Consider the following 13118-nt stretch of genomic DNA (forward strand, 5'->3'; position numbering starts at 1 on the left):
TTTTCGACTGACTGTTTCTTTTCTTCGATTGGCTGTTTGTTTTTTACAATTTTCTGCTACTTTTCTTCATTTGACTGTTTCTTTCTTCGATTTATTGTTTCTTTGCTTCGTTTAATTGTTTCTTTTCTTCGATTAACAGCTTTTTTTCCTTCAATTGGCTGTTTCTTTTTTTGGATTAACTGTTTCTTGTCTTCGAGAAACTGTTTCTTTTCGTCGATTGACTGTTATCTCCCCAAAATCGGATCGATTTCGCTCGCTTGTGCATGACTCGCTCCTATAGTCTTTTTATTTTGCTGTCACTATCGTTTCCCCATTTCGATATCCCTGAGTGTAGGCTATTATATGTATGCATGTATACCTTCCAAACAACATTAGAGATTTCTTCAGCACATTCGGCCAGGTTGCAGTTAGTTGGCTTTAGACAGCCGAATCGTACATACAGACTACGATAAGTACGCGCCTTGCTTCATTTACATAAAATTCCAAGATACTAGTTGGATTAAATGGTATCATCTTGTTTATCGAGATTGTACGGCAGATTAGAAGCAAAATAGTTGCGCCATTTTAAAGTTTTATCACTCGAAACATGTTTAATTTTCGTCATACGCAGCAGATAAGTTCATCTTCGCGCTGATTCCGATTATAAATTCCGGATCCGTGAACTAGTTCGGAGACTGCTGATGCATCCAGTTTAGATACCTAGTACTTAACTCTTGCGAGTGATGTAACGTGTCGTTTTTACTTATGTGCAACCAACACACAACGCTAAGTCGTGCAATATAGTTTGAGAGATCAGCTCAAAAGTAGTGTAAGTGTCTGCCAAGAAGCATTGGTCAGCGCGCTTAGACTGCAATAGATAACATTCAAGGGGTACATCGAGTACAGAAGTAAAGGTGAAGATAGTTGATTGTTTCAATTGCTGTGAACCTGTTGCACAGCCTTCTATTATTGCCGGGACCCCTAGTAGGCTTATCCGGTTTCCATCGAGCAACAGGTGAGTACTATGATTTCTCAGTAGGCTTTGGAATTTCACCAATGCACATTGCACTCTTATCTGCCGTTCAACCAACAAGTTGCGATGAGATTCTGATCAATTTTCTAGTGGCGACAAATGTGACTGGTAGAAAACTACTTTTTTGTTTATCTGTGGTCAGTGACAAATTATTTGTTCTGTTGATAACGATAAACCACTAATAATCTACGGCACGTACCGTGTGTGATTTCCTATGTGAGTCGCTCAACATAGCGATAAGAAGAGCATCCGACGTTGTCTGGTAGTCATCTCTGATATGTATATGAACTCTGATTGCGCTGAAGCAAATCTGGAGAAATAATTTTGATGTTTGTTCAGAATACACTTTGCAAATATCATGTTGCATAGCATTTTCATTCCTGGCAATATACAGGACCTAAATCACCCACGATTCCAAATATGATGCAACGTATCGTATGAATGGGTTAAATTAAGTGCCTCCGATATGGATGCCATCAACCTGCTGTAGGTCGTGCGGTCACGTTCGCAGGACAGATGAATAGACGGTAATGTGCGTGCAATGCCTGTTGCAAATTGTTAGCCGGCCGGTTGTCTGTGATTCTACTCTACTATAATATTAGGTATACCGCATTTATGGGGATTCCCCAAGTTGCACAATGGTAATGTATGTGCTTTGTTACCAAAAAGTTTATTAGAATTAAACGCGAGTTAATCGGACTATGATAAGGGCTGGTAGCAGATGTATTTCTAGAGACTTGCTTACTTTTTCAATGCAATTCTTCATTTACAATTGAAAGTTTCCAAAGTTCATTTTTACCAAAATAGTCTTATCAGTTCTCAATTTCTCGATGGATTAGTTTTCTACTACCAAATAGCCTAGGAAATAATCAGGAACGAACTCACCAGATTAAGTTACTGTTGTAAGTGTCCAAAACAACTCACTAGTTCACTTTTTCGCCGGTATCAGAATCCGTTATTCATACATTCATACAATTTTCACGTATATCCCATATAATTACTTTTATTTTTTTTTACGTTTTTCTTTCAAACAAACTGGCTTAGATTTGAACTATGGACCAGTTTGTTCAAACTAAAAACTAGGTTGTTTAGTTTTCGTAAGACTTTTTTTTTAAATTTTTATTAGTATCATTCCAAACATTACGTTTATTTCTTATATCTAGGTGTTCTGTTTTACACTGTCATCCTAATTTGGTACAAAAATCTAAGATTTTATTAACATGTTGTTAACAACATATTACATTTCATTTGCATTAGCAGTTCGGATTTTTTACAGGTGAGTTGATTTCACCTGCTTATAAGAGAAAAAAAACGCTTTGAATATACTTAACCTAACTTAACCTAAACATATAACGCATTAATCGTGGCAATAGAAGATTGTAACGATTTTTGCCTGAAATTATAATTTATTTTATTTGACATTTGTTCCAATGTTTCAACATTGGATATTCTATGTAACTCATTGGTACTATACCAGGGAGGAAGCTTCAGAATCATTTTCAAAATTTTATTTTGAATTCTCTGTAGAGCTTTCGTCCTGGTATTACAACAGCTAGTCCATATTGGTACAGCATACAACATGGCTGGCCTGAAAATTTGTTTGAATATCAAAAGCTTGTTCTTAAGACAAAGTTTTGATTTTCTATTAATAAGTGGATAGAGACATTTTACATATTTATTACATTTGGCTTGAATGCCCTCAATGTGATTTTTGAAAGTTAAATTCTTATCTAGCATGAGCCCTAGATACTTAACTTCATCTGACCAATTTATTGGAACCCCTCTCATCGTGACAACATGTCTACTTGAAGGTTTCAAATAAAGAGCTTTTGGTTTATGTGGGAATATTATTAGTTGAGTTTTGGAAGCATTAGGAGAAATCTTCCATTTTTGCAAGTATGAAGAAAAAACATCCAAACTTTTTTGCAATCGACTACAGATTACACGCAGGCTTCGTCCTTTGGCGGAGAGGCCTGTGTCATCCGCAAACAAGGATTTTTGACATCCCTGAGGTAACTCAGGTAAGTCAGATGTGAAAATCTATATACATAAAAATAAAATGGTGTTTGTATGTCACGAAATGGTTTGAGATCGGGTCAACGGATTTACATAATTCTTCCACTGTTGCATTCGACAAGAGATGCGACGTTTTCGTGCGTAGAAAAACTTCAGGAAAGTCTCTGGAATAGTTGAAAAAAAAAGGAGAAAACTGATCTGTCATTTTGAATGAGAGATAAATAGAAATATTAGTAGTAGAACGCTAGTGGCGCTGTTGTCATAAAATTGATTTAACTAATTATTACCTCTAATTGTTATTTTTCATAAATCGATCGATCCTACGCAACAGAGAATGTTTTGTTTTGGCCTTTGACACTTACCGGGCCTCAACTCACGCTGTCACATCGCAGCAAACTAGATGTTGGTCACACGAACTGCAACGACATTAGCATTCTTAGGTTAATGCTTCTACTGAGAGATTGCAGGCAATTTTCAAAAGCCTACTTGATGGCAAGATGAAGTTTGCCGGGACCACTAGTATTGTATAATATTGGTCCCAAAATGCTGCCTTGGGGAACACCAGCTCTTACAGGAAGTCTTTCAGATCTGGAGTTCTGATAATTAATCTGAAGTGTACGATTTGATAGATAACTTTGAATTATTTTAACAATGTATGTTGGAAAATTAAACTTTTTTAATTTTGCAATCAAACCTTCATGCCAAACACTGTCCAATGCTTTTTCTATGTCTAGAAAAGCAAGACCAGTAGAGTGGTCGAATGTCCATGGCGGAATCCGAACTGTTAATTGGCAAAAATTGAATTTTCGTTGATGTGGGCCATTATTCTGTTCAAAATGACCTTTTCAAAAAGTATACTTTTGGAGGAAAGCAAACTGATTGGACGATAGCTAGAAGCTTCTGCAGGATTTTTGTCTGGTTTTAAAATTGGAACAACCTTAGCATTTTTCCATTTGTCAGGAAAATATGCTAATTTAAAACATTTAAACTAAAAATGATAAGCTACTTTCTGTAAGTTTCTTGATGAGGATGTAGAAAATTCCATCATCGCCAGGAGCTTTCATAATTTTGAATTTTTTTATAATAGTTCTCACTTCTTCCAAATCAGTCTCACAGGCATTTTCGAAAACGTTATCTTGATTGAGAATATTTTCGAAGTCCTGAGTAACTTAATTTTCAATTGGACTAGTAAAAATTGTGCGCACTTTCAAACTACAAAACAAGTTTTTGTGCTTTTTCGCAATTAGTAATAATTTGTTTTCCTGTTTCAATGCCGGTATTGGCTTCTGAAGTTTTTTTCAAAATTTTAGATAATTTCCAAAAGGGCTTAGAGCCAGGGTCCAATTGAGAAATCTTATTTTCAAATTTTTTGTTTCTTTATTGAGCAAAACGTTTCTTGATTTCTTTCTGCAAATCCTGCCATATAATTTTCATAGCAGGATCGTGAGTGCGTTGAAATTGCCTTCTCCTCACGTTTTTAAGAGGGGTCAAGAGTTTAAGATTATCGTCTATAATCACGGATTCAAATTTTACTTCACATTTTGGAATTGCAATGCTCCTGGCTTCAACACTGGAGTTTGTGAAAGACAACTTTGAACAAACGTTCAGTTTTGTCGTCATAAGTAAAAAAATTGTGCTTCTTCTCTTCAAGATGTTTGAGAAGAAGTTCGCGATCTTTAAGTGTTACCGGCAAAACGCGACAGTCGCCTTTCTTTGCGATTTGGAAGGAAACCTTGATTCCCCTAGTGGAGTTCAAGATCTCCTGCCTAAATCCCCCAAATTCGGAACAACTGACCACGATAGGCGGCACTCTTTGCTTCCTCACTTGAATCAAAGAGACTGGGATAGAGGCTGCTTCGATTTGGTGTTCGGAAAATTTGTCTAGAGCATCGAACTGATTGCTCATTTCGATACAATTATTCATTTCACCCTTGGAAGAATGTTCGCATTACGGGGAAACGTCCTTTCTTCCATTCTTGCCACGTGTAGTGACAGTTTTAAAACCCACTTTTTTGGAAGGAAGTAGTGAATTCAGAGATTCACCCTTCCTTTTGTTTGTTGTTGATACCATTTTTAATTAATAAACGAAAGAAGACGTGACCTTCGAGAGGTTTTTTCCCAAGACGGTGTCCAAGAAGGATTACCACCGTTAGCTTTCGCCAACGGGTCCAACGAAAAATCGAAGGCACGGGTCCAAAGAAGGATCGTAAAGGGATCAATAGTAGAAAATAGTACTGAAAAGTACACTGAAAAAAATCTATTCTCGTATCCGTGAACAGCAGACGGGAACTCGTCAACAAGCAAAAATACACCGTGAACTAGATCATGTTTATGTGACCATGAACCGTGTGCACAAGTTCACTAATTTGACGTTTGAGCGGTGCCGAATTCACTGCAGGCTTGATAATTCTCCTCAACATCATCAGAGCTCGGTGACATACTCTAGAGCAGCGTGCTGCCTTTTCCTCTTTGTGAGGGAGCGAAAAAATACTAAGCAGAGAGGCAACGAAAAATGAGCGAGGAAGATGCAGCACAAAACACAACAGAGTAAAATTCCATCTAAAATGGGTGCTCTCACAACTCCCCGAGGACTGTTTGTTCGGGCGGCAGACTCAAGAGTTCTTTTGCAGTGTGAGTAAGGGTGAGCATCGCAACGAGAAAGAGAGAGTACCTGAAAAAATCCTCGCATTTCTTTGCACTCGCACTCGAACCGCTTGAGGATCTGTGTTGAAAATTTTGAGTTCATTTTTTTTCTCCTCAGAAAAGCGGCAAAATCGCCTCCTCTTTGTATCGCAGAGGAGTTTCTATCAAGCCTGTTCACTAGTTTCCATGGTGACATAAATAACACGGCACCGCTAAAACGTCAAATAATGAACCCGTGCATAGGTCCATGGACCGATGCATGAGTTCACGAATTTGACGTTTGAGCGGTGCCGAATTCACTCGTTGCTATGGTCACGTAAATAACACGACACCGCTCAAACGTCAAATTAGTGAACTCGTGCATAGGTCCATTGGTGGTAGTTCATGGTGTATTTTTGACAGTTCACGTTTTCCAGAACTCTTTTTTGAGCGTGTACTGTTTAAGAAGCACTGAAAAGTACTGTTTCATTGCTTTAGGTAGTTTTCAAGAAAACTTCCAAGAGCAGAGAGAATTCGTGTACGCACAGCACGAAGGTACGATGCGCATATAACAAAAATCCTAATGAACATGAACAAGTTGTATGTTGGTATCCTTTACTATTCGCGATGACGGAGGCAATTACCACAGTTGACCCTATGCGTGAAGCTCCGATTTCTTTACATGGCAAAGCAAAGGAAGTCAATTTTCAAATGCTTCTAAAAAATTCAAAACTAAATTTAATTAAATTCTATTAAGTGTACAGGGTTAGATTCATGATAAGCTATAGAATCCGCATAATATTGAGGAAAAAATATAAAAATCAAAATAATGTGTCTATAATGTAGCCCATGAATAGTCTATCAACATGTACTGAAAAGAATTTAAATAGCTATTGTAATTAATTTTATATAAGCATTTGAAATTTCACTTCCTTTACCTTGCCGGGTTAAATTTTCGACGCTTCACGCATAGAGTAAACTTTTTCCAGATGGCAGCACCGTACCTTCGTTAGAGCGAATTCTACTAAAGGTAGAGCTCTAAAAAAATCAATAATATTCCACCATTCGCTAGCATACGCTGACACTAGGTCACTCTAGTCATATATCCATTTATGGCCAAATTTGCTGATACACCATCCTTTTACTCCGTGTTGCCAATTTTGGTGATTGAGAAGTTATCTGAAAACAAAGTATTTGTTTTTCTATTGTGCTTTAAATGTGACTTCCAACTAAATAAGCAACTCTTTGAAGGCGTAGGTTATTTTTAATATTCCAGTATTTTCGTCTGGACGTACTTTAAACCTTAAAATTCTACTTATATCAGTTTCCTTTAAATTAAACATATTTTCCTCCAAAAAATCGGAGAAAAATGATTTTATTGCATCTGGAAAATTGTTACTCCAAAAATAACTTGACATTTTCCAGCAGGCTTCTGATTGATGATGCTTTCCAAGAATATTTTCTTTTTTATAAAAAAAAGTCAAATTTTTTAGCCAATTTCTAACAATCATTGATTTCGATAACCATCAACAATCGACCGTTCTAAACGTTGTTCCTTATTGTGAAATTTAATTAGGATGCCGGTGCCATTAGTGGACTACCTAAGCTATAAAAATCAAAACAAAAAAAACGAAAAGCCTTAACAGAGATCTTTTGACGTCAGCAGAAAGATTTCAACCTCTACTATATGGGAAAAATATAAAAAGAGTGATAAAACTATTTTTTTAACATAAAATCGCTTGAGCCACTATTTTTTAGAGATTCATGCTGTTTATTAACTTAATACCAGATTACATAGCAAAACGGCTTCGAAACATCCTTCAAGTACACTCACCGGTGGTCAATAACCTTGCAAAAAACTAATGAAGTCAACACCTATGAAAGGATTAGCGAATTTTCGTATCTTGCTTTCTAATAAATACTCCCATGATTAAATGCTGAATGGTGAATGAACATGCAATTTATATTAAAAAATTCTTCATTGCTTACAATAAATGGAAACTGAGCGAAACCGAAATCAGTCTTCTGGTAATCGTTTACGTTGGTACACGTGTTCCAATAGTTGCGCTAGTGATACAATGATACAATTAATTTTAAACAAAATGGTAATTTTTCACATAGGTTTAACATTTTTCCCTCGGAACAGCAACTAATATCTTCCGAATGAAGCATTCTCTGGGACTTTTCTTCATTTCTATATATCCATTTTGAAGTCTGCTTCCATCCGTTGATCCACTACTGGAACACGACGGTAACTATTGGTACAAGGGAGCATTTTTTTTTTTTCGTTAACTTAATTATTTATATGACTTTTTGATAAAACAAAAAGCTGAAATTTGTCGAATCGACTAAACTAGAGGCGATCCATCCACCAAAAATAGAACATGTCGGTTTTATCGAAAAATGTACGTTTTATTCCATAGTCCAATCTACTGGTACATTACAACCATTGGTACCGGTACCCTAGTTTGATGGCTTTTTTATTATCACAACATTGTACAATATTAGTCGAACGATGTACAGAAAACCGATTGCGATTTCATTGATAAATTAAAAAGATATTGCATTCACAAGCTCTCCACTTTAACAGCAAAATTAACATAATGACAAGCTGTTTCGTGGAATACCAATCAACAAATGAAATCGAATTATTAGAATAGTATAGTGATAAATTCGGTTTTCCATTTATTTATAATTAACATAATTCGTATTTCATTGACTTGATTTTTGAGCTCCCATATAATTTGCACAGATTATGTACATGTTTTCTTGGTTCATATTTGATCTCTTTTATCAGACATGAGATCGGTGAAGTTCCTATTTTTCAAGCGTACACAACATTTCTAACACTCAAAGTATGCATGTAGGCTTAGCAATGAATTAATCATTCTGGATTTTTTTTATTCTATGATATCCTATATGTATGATTATTTGGAATATCTCCAATAACACAACTGGGTAATTCGGTGGGAGAATTGTCAAAAAATATCTAGACAAAATCATGAGATAGTCTTTGGGAAATTTTTGGGGGTAGAAGTATGTCCTGGAGCAAACTCTACTAAGCATCCCTTGAAGCATCGCTGGAAGAATTTCTGGGATAATAGGTGGATGAATCACTGGAAAAATATCAGAAGAGAGCTAGTGGGAGCCCCTGGAAGTATGGCAGTAGAAATCTCTAAAGAAATCACTAGCAGAATTTCTGATGCCTTTTATCAAGAAATTCCAGAAGAATCTGTGAAATAGACACGTAATAGTCTCTGATTCACTGCAAGCAGAATAAGATATAAAATTACTTTAAAGATAATTTTGGTTAAAATAGATACAGTCACCCCACAGTTATGGATCAACTAAGGGTCATTTTTCAGAATAAAATATGATTAAAAATCATGGTGACGTTGTACAAAACATTACCTCCCTGGCAATGCAAAATATAGTTGTTTTCGAGAATACACATAAAAAATCATTGCTGTAGTAGGCCTTGAACTGGTAAGACGTTGTTTTTGCATCGGCTGACATTTTTCCCTTTTCAGAAGAGAAAATTTTCAAGATCCCTGCTACTTGGATTCCTGTGTGGTGCGTAGAAGAAGAAGTTTTTCCTGTGTGGCGCGAGAAGAAGACAACCTGTGTGGCGCGGAAGAAGAAGATTTCCTGTTTGGAGCGGAAGAAGAAGATTTCCTGTGTGGCGCGAGAAGAAGACAACCTGTGTGGCGCGGAAGAAGAAGATTTCTTGTGTGGCGCGAGAAGTTGGACGTTTTATTGCGTGGAGAATAATTTCAAGATATTTTGAAGTTGAAATTTTCCCGGATCAAGTTGACTTTTCAAAATTTTGATAAGTATCATTTTTGTTATAGTTTGTTACGTTTGTTAGTTTAGTTTTTTTTAAATTGATATTTACTACCACGGCTATGGATGTGGATGATAAAGATTCTGGCTCAAAAGAAGATGATCCTCCACCAGGACCATCTTCTGTTACAAGGCCAACGCGAATTAAAATTTATCCTACATCATTTTCTGGCCCCTTCATAGTATTTTTTAGAGAAAAAGATAAGCCTATCAATGTTTTATTGATTTCGGCTAAAATATATGAAAAATACTCGTCTGTCAAAGAAATCAAAAAAGTTTCTCTTGACAAGTTACGAGTTGTTTTTGGTTCTCGCGATGACGCCAACTCCCTTTTGGAGTCCCAAATTTTTGCTGGTTCTTATCGTGTATACGCACCATGTGATTTTTGCGAAATCAATGGTGTTATATATGATGAAACTTTAGATTGCAATGATATTATAAATCACGGCATTGGAATATTCAAAAATAAAGCTATTTCGGCTGTTAATGTTTTAGATTGCCAAAGATTATCTAAGCTTTTTTTAAATGACAAAGGAACTCAATATGTTCACTCCAATTGCATTAAGATTACATTTGCTGGATCAGTAATTCCGGACTTTCTAGAAGTTGATGGAGTTATTTTTCGAGTAAGGCTTTATTATCCTAAATTGATGCACTGCGAACGTTGTCTCCTTTTTGGACACACTATTCAATTTTGCTCGAATAAACCTAAATGTTCGAAATGTGCACAATCCCATTTATCATCCGATTGTAAAAAACATTCAGAATGTTGTATTTATTGTAATCAAAAACACATTGCCTTGAAGGATTGTCCTGTATATATTAGTAATCAATCAAAACATAATCAAAAGCTTAAAAATAGAAATCAATTTTCATATTCAGAGATTTTGAAAAATTCAAAAGACATTTCAAATCCTAATGTTTATGAATCTTTACTTGATGATGAACAGGATAACTCATTAAATTCAGATAATTTTGTTTACAAGCCGCCCCCTAAAAGAAAAAGGATTCTCAAATCATCTAGTCAACCTCTAGAAAGTCATAATACTAAAGTAAAATCATTTGACAAAAATTTTCCTTGTTTGATTCCTTCCACTTCTAATACAATCCCAGGATTTCAACGTGTTGAGTTTGATCCACCAAATAATGATTTTAATGCAAATACTAATTCTTCAGATGAAAACAAAAATTGTAAAGATGATAATTCAATGTTAGGTATTTTGGAAGAATTAGTAGAACTATTGGGTTTCAGTGATTTTTGGAAGAAAATAATAAAAATGATTTTACCATTTTTAGTTTCAATACTTGATAAATTGAATTCATTCGGACCAATTATTGCTTCATTATTTTCTTCGTAATGGCTTATAATAATAAAAGTTCTCTGAATATTTTACAGTGGAATTGCAGAAGCATTATTCCTAAAGTAGATAGATTAAAAGTTTTGATTGCAAATAACAACATTGATATTTTTTGTTTGAATGAAACATGGTTAACTGATTCGAAAGCTTTATGTTTTCAATCCTTTAACATTATTCGGAAAGATAGGGATATTCCATTTGGAGGGGTTCTGATTGGTATTTGAAGTGGCATTGAGTTTAAGTATTTGAATTTATCATTAAACATACAACTTGAACATGTTATAATTTCTGTTAAACACAATGATATTAATTTTTGTATTATTTGTTTATATGCTCCTCCAAATTCGTCTTTTTCAATATCTGAAGTGAAAATGATTATAGATAATGTTCCTTTTCCCTTTTTTATTTTGGGTGATTTTAATGCCCACAATTATTCTTGGGGAAGTAATAAAGTTGATGGTCGTGGTTTGTTAATTATGGATCTTATTGATGAATTCAATTTGAATATTCTAAATGATGGTTCATACACGAGAGTTGCTGTGCCACCATTACAAAATTCATGTATTGAATTATCGTTATGTTCAAGTAATTTAGCTTTCTTATCATCTTGGAAAACAATAAATGATCCAAATGGAAGCGATCATCTTCCAATCTTTATTCAAGTTGCTGGTTCAACATGTAGTGCAAATTCAAATAATTCTCACATTCCTGACTTTTCAAAAACTGTAGATTGGATGAAATTTTCTGAATTGATGTCCACTTCATTGATACATTTAGAAGACCTTTGTTCTCCAATTGAAAAATATAATCAATTCATAAAAATTTTAGTAAAATGTTTACAAAAATCACAGAAAAAACAGTCAGTTTCTAAAATTGAAAAGAATAGGCGTCCTACATTTTGGTGGGATGCAGATTGTTCTAGTGCTTTGAAAACCAAATCAGATGCTTTTAAAAAATTTCGTCGCTCTTGTACTAGAGAAAACTATTTGTTATATTGTAGAGAGGAAGCTATGTTTACTCGTATTACTAAATTCAAGAAAAGGAATTATTGGAAACATTTTATTGAAAATCTTGATAGAGAAACTTCTTTATCAAAATTGTGGACTGTTGCAAAAAATTTAAGAAATCATGACAATTCTACTCCCAATACATTGGAATATTCAGATAGTTGGATTAATCAATTTGCATCTAAAATTTGTCCTGATTTTGTTCCTTGTAATATTAATTTTAAAAACAAGCAGACCATCATTTTTTTCCCTGAACTTTGTTCTCCATTTTCAATAGATGAGTTTGATTTAGCATTATCTATAACTAACAATACTGCTCCGGGTATTGATAATGTTAAATTTATTGTTCTTAAAAGTTTACCATATGAAGGAAAAGTTCATTTACTTTCAATATATAATTGTTTTCTTTTGCAAAATATTTTACCGTTAGAATGGCGTTCAATTAAAGTAGTTAGTATACTAAAGCCTGGTAAAGATCCCTTGCTGGCTGATAGTCGTAGACCAATTAGTTTACTGTCTTGCCTTCGTAAACTTATGGAAAGAATGATTCTAAATCGCCTTGAGTTATGGGCTGAAAAGAATGAAATTCTATCCACTTCTCAATTTGGTTTCAGAAAAGGTCGTGGAACCCGTGACTGCACAGCACTTTTAGCATCTCAAGTTCAATTATGTTTCAATAGAAAACAGGATGTTATTTCCACTTTTTTGGATGTATCCGGTGCATACGATTCTGTGCTTATTGATTTACTTTTTCAAAAAATGAATGATTATAAAATTCCTCCCATTTTATCTAATTTTCTCTACAATTTTTTTTCTTTCAAAATAATGCATTTTTATCATAATGGATCTTCTAAAATGGTCCGTTTTAGTTATTTTGGTCTACCTCAAGGTTCTTGCTTAAGTCCTTTTTTATATAATTTATTTACTAGTGATATATCAGCTGTAATTCCAAATGGATGTTATTTTTATCAATTTGCAGATGATAAGGTCATTTCTGTTAGTGGAAAAAACAAAGAAATTATTCGACATTACATGCAAATTTGTTTGGATAATATTGGATTATGGGCTTTTAATAATGGTTTCTCTTTTTCAGTTCCAAAAACTAAATTTATTATATTTTCACGTAAATATTCCACCATAAGTGTAAATTTATACCTTAATGGATTTGAAATTGAACAAGTAGATGAGTATAAATATCTTGGTATTTGGTTTGATTCTAAATTGAACTGGAATTCACATATCAAATGCATTCAGAAAATT

General features: G+C 34.5%; 1 protein-coding gene across 3 annotated transcripts in view; it reads left to right on the plus strand.

Moving 5' to 3' along the window:
• Positions 1 to 392: 392 nt before the first annotated feature.
• The window catches only part of LOC5576286 (ileal sodium/bile acid cotransporter), a 30142-nt gene continuing 17416 nt past the window's right edge, over positions 393 to 13118 (plus strand). For 2 of the 3 annotated variants that reach the window (XM_021857490.1, XM_021857491.1), the window contains exon 1: positions 393 to 994. The gene's annotated coding sequence lies outside the window, so the exon portion shown is untranslated. The remainder of the gene's footprint in view (positions 995 to 13118) is intronic. The other variant, XM_001662526.2, reaches the window with a different exon arrangement.

Source organism: Aedes aegypti, chromosome 1 (assembly GCF_002204515.2).
Source record: "Aedes aegypti strain LVP_AGWG chromosome 1, AaegL5.0 Primary Assembly, whole genome shotgun sequence".
NCBI lineage: Eukaryota > Metazoa > Arthropoda > Insecta > Diptera > Culicidae > Aedes > Aedes aegypti.